Raw genomic sequence first — 7204 nt, forward strand, 5'->3', positions numbered from 1 at the left:
GTTAGAATCAGAAACTAAAATGTAGCATGAGCTAGAAACACAGGTCATCTTAACTGTTTCCTTCCCAGTTTCCTCTGAGGCGGTAAGTTCTGTTGTTCCATATGTGAAACCTTGTATGGCTGTTTTCCTGGAGAAAGTCTGGGTGGACAGCAGCTTAGCACTTACTCTGCCTTTTAAATTAATGTTTTATCAAATCATTACCTGTGCATAAGGTAAAAAATGTGTGCTTTTACAATTCTGGTTTCCTGCTGAACCACTGGACAGGAGGCACATCTTCATAGTGACATGTTTGGAGGCCCAGTGCAGTCCCCGTGCTGCAAGACTCAATTGTAAGACTATGGCTGAGGTGATCAGAAAGATTTTTGACTGAAAAACATGCCTAATTTTCTCTAGAAAGCCAAACCAGGCTTGTTAGAATTATTCAGCCCTCACACAATCATAATTTTGCTAAATCTGTGGAAGTATTTACTGTCTGGAATACATATAATTTATACAACAAGGTATTGGGACTCCAGGGAGAGGTACCACTGTTCAAAGAAAAAGCCAAAGTGGGACATTTTGCTGAAATCAGATGGGGAAAACCAGACTGCAATTTGGTAGAATTGCCACAAGTTTTATCTTGCAAAAATTGCTAGGGTGAACTTGTGGCATACTTTTACATGTCAACTATCTTTGCCTTTGCATATATTTACAGTTGGCCCTCTATGGGGAGAAAGAAACATCATTTTGAATGCCTTTTATACCCCCTGTACCCCAGCCTACCCAGCACTGCCTGTCCATTTTGGGGTCAGATGGTTGCCTGCAGCAGCAGAAACAAGAGGGGCGGTGCAGGAGCAGCCCCTCGGAAAGGAAAGAAAATAATTTCTGTGTAACATTTAATTTGAAATGGGATTAATAAATTTTCAACAGCCCTGAAGAATTACGCATGTCTGCTGCCTGACTGTTTTAACCATGGAAACCAGCCAGTGCAGTGGGAAAGCCAAAACTCTCACAGCCAGAGTCAAAGCACCAGCTCTGGCTGCTGGTGTCGCCATTCCCAGGCACTGGTGCTGCTCGAAGGCAGGCACCAGGGCTTGTACCCTCCAGATAACACCAGACCCTCTCAGCGTTCTCCAGCAAAAAGCACCCTTAGGAGGGCTTGCCGTCGGTTAGACACTCAAAGAGGGGTCTTCCCTGCCCTGTCAGCCCAAGGGTCAGGGTCTGCACAGTGGGCCTGCGGGCGCGTGGGCAAGCCCCGTGCCGGGGGCTGCGAGTGACCCTTCTGGCTCCCTTCCCAGAGCAGCGGTGAGCGGTATGTGCTTCAGGAGTCTGGAGGCTGCTTGGCTTTGGAAGCAACTAATGCAAAACACAGTCAAAGTGCTTTCATGTGAGCTCCTGAGGAGAGGCCAGGGCAGCTGTAAAGAATACAGGCAGCCTTGGGTTTGTTTACGAGGAGGGAAAAAAGGCTGCTGTGGGAAATGGCCGCGTCACTGTTCCTATGGTGTTATGTACCTTGTTTATAAGATGGTGCCAAGTGGCAAGCACAAACACATTCCTTTTGACCTTGTTCAAAACCTAAAAGGGAGAGACTTGTTTAAATTTCTGCTACTGTCACTGCTATTCAACTGTTTGAACTTTTTTTCTATGCTTAGTTTTGCTTCTCTCAGCATTGGTGATTTTCTAGAGCACATTAGAAAGATCACAGACAATATCAATGTTTGAAACACGTCCTTGTATGTTTGGGTAGATGTTTTGCCACAGAAGCTCTGGGTAGTGTGATCACAGGGGTATCTGCAGCAACCTCTGTTGTCTGATTTTCCATCTCTTCTAACAGCATGTTCACAGGTACAGTTCCAGACTCAAAAAGTATTTCTGTTCCTGTTTCATAAGAATTTAGTACATTGTGTGGGCCCAGCACTGTAAGAACTGCTGGCTTCACCATCCATACTTTGTGGATTTAATTTACATTTTCAGATTAGTTTTATTCCCTGTAGGTATGTCCTGGACTCCTATGTAGTAATTATTTTTGATGACTCCACTAACGCCTACTGCTGAAGGCAGAGATGATCTATTTCAGACTCCTCCGCTGAATGAATTTAGCCAACAATCCACTCATGACTCTGGCAGATGTTTCTGCTTTCTTTCTTTCCTTCAGGCCAGTAAAAACTTTATAAATCTTCCCTCCACCATTCCAGAAATGTGAGAACTTTCCCCCTTGACACCTAAAACATCTACTGACCTTGTCCGCATAAGGCAGAACATGTTTGTAGATACTGCAGACACCTGAATTTAAATGAACAAAAACCATTTGCTTTTATAAAAGGATGACTGAGATTAGACTACGCTCCACAAAACTGTATTTTTTTCATAAGAATACTTTCTCATATACCTACGATTCAAAAATCACCAACTTCATCACAGTACTGTAACTAGTCCAAAAATTTGTTGGTTGCTCCTGCTGTTTGTGTAACAACATGCTGACTCCTGTCTTTAGTATGCACACTAGGAGTCTTGAAGTTAATGGACTATTTCTGTTCATCTCAGGGGATATAGGCCAAAGGCCTATTGAAAATGCATGAGATTTTGCTACAAAGCAAGCCTGAGGCATGTTAACAGCAATTCTTCCTTTGTCTCCATATTAAGATGCTAACTTTTTCCTTGGTCTGCTATCCCATTGAAGACGATCAAAGAGTTTAAAGAAGCTATTGCAGGCTCCCTTTTCTAATGTTCATTAAGGCTTTTCCTGTTTGGTTGGAACTAGTAAGCATTCAGATACATTGATTATTTTCAAGGAAAGAGTGAAGTGAACTGGTTATTGGATTTCATCTCCCTCTAGACTAGTGGACACATTACTTTTGGAACTAAATTTTGCCAAGAAGCCAAAGATTAACTAGTTATGGAGACTAAACTATCCTTTCACTTTATAATGTATTAGAAAATGTCACAGTGTTATAACCACAGGCTGTCAGAAGCCTTCATGAAGATGAATAATTATGACATCATGAGACACAGGCCGAGGAGGAATTTTTTTAGATTGTTCTAATGCTAATAAATAAAATAGAGGTTAGTATTCTAGGAAAAATATGAAAGCTCACAAAACTGCAAATCAAGATTGGCATAAGCTTTTGGTTTTTTGGGTTTGTTTTTGTGTTTTGGTTTTTTTTATGGTGAAGTTGTTGAAGTTTTTTAAAAAATGTGGTAGCATAAGTTTTTTTTGTGGGGGGGGCATGGGGGGGTTTGTATCATATTAGCTCTGTGCTAATTGTACCTTTCTGACAGCCACTAAAAAAGAATTTTCCTGTCAGAATAATAGTCTCTTTCTTTTGCCTTCATAAAGCAGTAAAACGGTGATCTCTCTTCTCACTCCTGTCTCAGCAGCATTCTCTTTCTTCTGCTCTCAATGGGCCTGCAGGTTGTCTATGTAATACTTGCAATACTTGACTCTGAGAATTTTGTTGTACTTCTTGGACTTCTTGGTATCTCACACCTACCTGGGTATTTTGTGCTTTCTGTGCATACTTTGTAAATATAAATCCCAAAGACATGCATCGATTAAAGGTTAGTATTGGTGGATGTATGGGATGGATTAATCCAGGCTCTGTGCTGTGCTAATTGAGGAATTGCCATTAGTGGAAATCTCATAGCAATGAGAATGATGATGAATACTTTGTCCAAAAAATACACACCTCGCAACAAAAAAAGGAACAATAACTTGGTTAAGAGAACCGTGCAGTTTGCTATTCCCTGCAAGAACAATAGTAAAGCACAATAAAAATGAGAAATTTGTCAATTTAGATTCTTTGAAATAAAAGGTTTAGGCCTGTGGCTTTGCTACAGGATTTGCTGAAAATTCACATCCGCCAAAGTAAGATCTCACCGGAGTTGTCTGGGACTTGACTTTTGGATGGACTGAGTATCTGGAACTCAAGTTTCAGTTTGCAACAAGTATGGGAAATGCTTGCTCCTGAACAGGAGGCAATCTAAGTCAGAAGCTTTGAAAACTAGCATCGTTTTCCCAGCAATGAGAAGTGGTAGTAATTCAGGGGACAGCTGGAATGAGAGTGCTGTTTGCTTCTAAAATGCCAAAAGATTGAAATAATAATTACAAACATGCAAAAAGGACTGTAATGGGATGAGATAGCTGTGTGTGCTTATTGCCCCGTACAGATTTTATTATTAAAATTGCTGTGAGCGTTTTGTTTAAGCTATCAATCCTTTATTCAGCCTAAGAGCAGACAGCCAAAGCTGTGGTGGTTTCTGATGCTTGTAAGGCACATTCTGCAGAACAGTAAGTTCCCTAGGGGACATCTGGGCAGCTAATAACCTCCAAATTATCCACTCTAGGCCATGTCATGATTGCCTTAACTCACCTCCTCAGCCACAGTGTGACCATTTCCACCTGTAGCGGGTTTTCCTAGGAGGGACTTGCTGAATTTGAACGATTTGATCCCCTGTTAGAGTTATGGGAGCTTTATCTGTGACAGGGATGAGGCAGAGTTGAGGTTTTGATTGATGAGCTGATGGGAAACAGCAGCCTAGCTGTGTTGTTTTGTAATGATTGCGTATAGAGGGCATGGGTGCCCTGTATGCAGGGAATAGGTATGTAACATGAAGAAGTTCTGCCTCTTTGAACCTTCTTTGCTGAGAACATTAATTTAACAATTTCATTATTAGAAACAATGTGTTTACCAGCACTAGAAATATGGCCAGAGCTTAAATAGCTGCTCAGGTTTTAGGCTGAGGGTTTGTGAATCTCCTAAGCTCCCATATTATTTGTCCATGTTTTACATAGTCCTGTTCTGCTCCCTAAGGTTTATACTTTGGCTAGTGCTACATTCTCATTAGTGAGGGATGGCTTGTGCATCTGGGTTTTACATCAGGAACACACACTCTCATTTGTGTGAAACCCATTCAGAAAATTGACCAAACTGTTTTTCAGAAGTAGGATGGTATATTTTTATATCAGCGGAGTGCCAAAGGATTTAAGTTCATATGTCCTTTTTTTCTACTTGCAGGAAAAGACATTAATACAGAGCACATGTGAAATTCTGTCTGTGTAATGAAGAAAATACTTGGACTACACTTTTTACAGTGTAAACTACTGAACTTGCAAATACCAGGTTGCATGGGAGAGGAGCCAATGTGATGAAGTCCAAGCAATATGAGGAAGCACAGAGATGGTAAACACATTATCTTCTTGTAAAGGAAACATGTGGTGTAAAGATATAGGCTCTTGTCTTCTTTTATTCTTGTAAGAATAAGCTTAGTTTTTCTGAGACTTGAGGTGGTAAAATTAGCGGGGAAAACATCTAGGAGAGAGCAGAGGTAGGCCTGAATATTTTCCAAAAGCCTCATTATCTATTGTTCTGTATGGCAGAAAACTAAATACTGGTCTTCTAGAAGTCCCTGGCAAAACTAGTTTATTCAATGGGCCAGGAGTTTATCCCAGGTGTTTTGCTACCATAGTAACAATCTTATCCACATGTGTAGAGAACAGTTTGGGTTAAATTATGAGCTGCTGTTGCCAGAGTGTAATTTTGGAGCCAAAGGACAGTATAGTTGAATGAATTAAATGTTATTATGATGATTGTTATTAATAAAATTATTTCTCAGTACACCTTCTAAATGTAGACTAAGACTTAACAGGATACTGCAGGCCTCATTGTAATACTTATAGATCACAGTAAATACAGCGAAAGTATATACCATAAAAATAAGTTTTACTTTCAGAAATTTATGACATCTAAGCATGTAGAGCTCAATGAGTACATCAGTAGAAACCAAACTAAACATGTAAATTGACATACCTATACCAACTGGGAGTAGGGCACACACTGAATAAACACACTGTTAGGACAGACCTTTTGTTATAAACCTATTCCAGATTATCAAGCATGGTAGATTTTCCTGTAGTTTCCTTATAAGGAGACTGACTACAACAGGAAAATGTTTGTTTCAACTTCTTCTCTGTTGCCTCTGTTCTTATTTCTTTGTGCCTTGATTTGACAAGCACTAGTAATCTATATTAATCTTTTTCTTTACTACTTTTCAGAACAAGGATGTCCTGAAATAATTAACGCTCTTCATCTGGAACACTGATGGCTGAAAGTAAATAAAGGAAGCTGAGAAAATTTGAAGGCTCCTGATATCTTCAATATGTTCCTAGCAATGCTTTTCATGTTGGGTTGTTTGTTTGTTTGTGTTTTTTTTGATATTTGAGATTTTAAAATCTTTATTAATGTCCTTTATTGATAAATTGAAGATGCAAAGTCCTAGCAATATATCTAGGCTACATTCAAGTTTGTCCTCACTAAAAGGCAGTTAGAGAAGACAGGACATGACAGGGTTCTCATTCCTTCCTGACTCACAGTAATGCAGAACACTAAGACTGCTACCCTTCAAGTCACTTCATGCTTCTGACAGTGCTCTTTTTCTCTAGTTTAAATTATTTATTTCAGCATCAATTGTGGTCCTGTCCCTGCTGCACTTCATCACAGTAGTTGGAAAACAGTCTGGGATACTTAAAATGTGTAAAGAAAAAAGTGGGGGCCTGGGGAGAAGGAAGAGGAAAATAAAATAATTAAGAAAATATTTGGGGTTTTGCAGTCAGTTTCAAAAGAAAAATCTAATTTTAGTGTAGATCTTGTCTTCATCAATTTGAAAATAAGCATAATAAACCAGGTAAGTATAGTGAAAATTTGAAATCAGAATGAAAATTTTAATTTAGTTTTGAGAATACTATTTAGAGTAGTATATTTTACAATATTGTATTAATTAAGATTTTATTGTTATGTCTATCTCTCACTAACAATATGTAATACTGGATCCTACAGCATCAGCATCAACTTGTAAAGCCTATGGAAAGCAGAATTTGCACTGATGTTCAGCTCAGTGTATGCAAGTTACAGACACTGGTTTTGCATCTCATTCATTTTTATTATGGCCAGAGCCATAAACTGGGAAATCATTTTTTGGAGGTTCAATTTTTGTGAGGCAAATGACTCTTATTGACAGATCTGATTCCATATGAGTTTGATTCATGAGAACCTTCCACATGCCACTGCTGGCTTTCCATTGCAGTTACCAGGATCTGATTTTTAATTCTTGGTTGCTTTATGAGACAAAGATAGTTATGTTTGTTTCAATTTTAAAATAAACCCAAAGTATTTATATCTTTGAATGTGTTTACTGCATCAGCTGTGAAGTCGTTTAAATGGCAACAGTG

At 39.2% G+C, this 7204-nt stretch overlaps 1 protein-coding gene across 1 annotated transcript in view; it reads left to right on the top strand.

Moving 5' to 3' along the window:
- The window catches only part of IYD (iodotyrosine deiodinase), a 56219-nt gene extending 49563 nt beyond the window's left edge, over positions 1-6656 (top strand). The window contains exons 6-7 of the transcript XR_007888970.1: positions 4995-5159; positions 6032-6656. The gene's annotated coding sequence lies outside the window, so the exon portion shown is untranslated. The remainder of the gene's footprint in view (positions 1-4994; positions 5160-6031) is intronic.
- The last annotated feature ends 548 nt before the right edge of the window (positions 6657-7204 follow it).

This window comes from Apus apus, chromosome 3, assembly GCF_020740795.1.
Source record: "Apus apus isolate bApuApu2 chromosome 3, bApuApu2.pri.cur, whole genome shotgun sequence".
In the NCBI taxonomy this organism is placed as follows: domain Eukaryota; kingdom Metazoa; phylum Chordata; class Aves; order Apodiformes; family Apodidae; genus Apus; species Apus apus.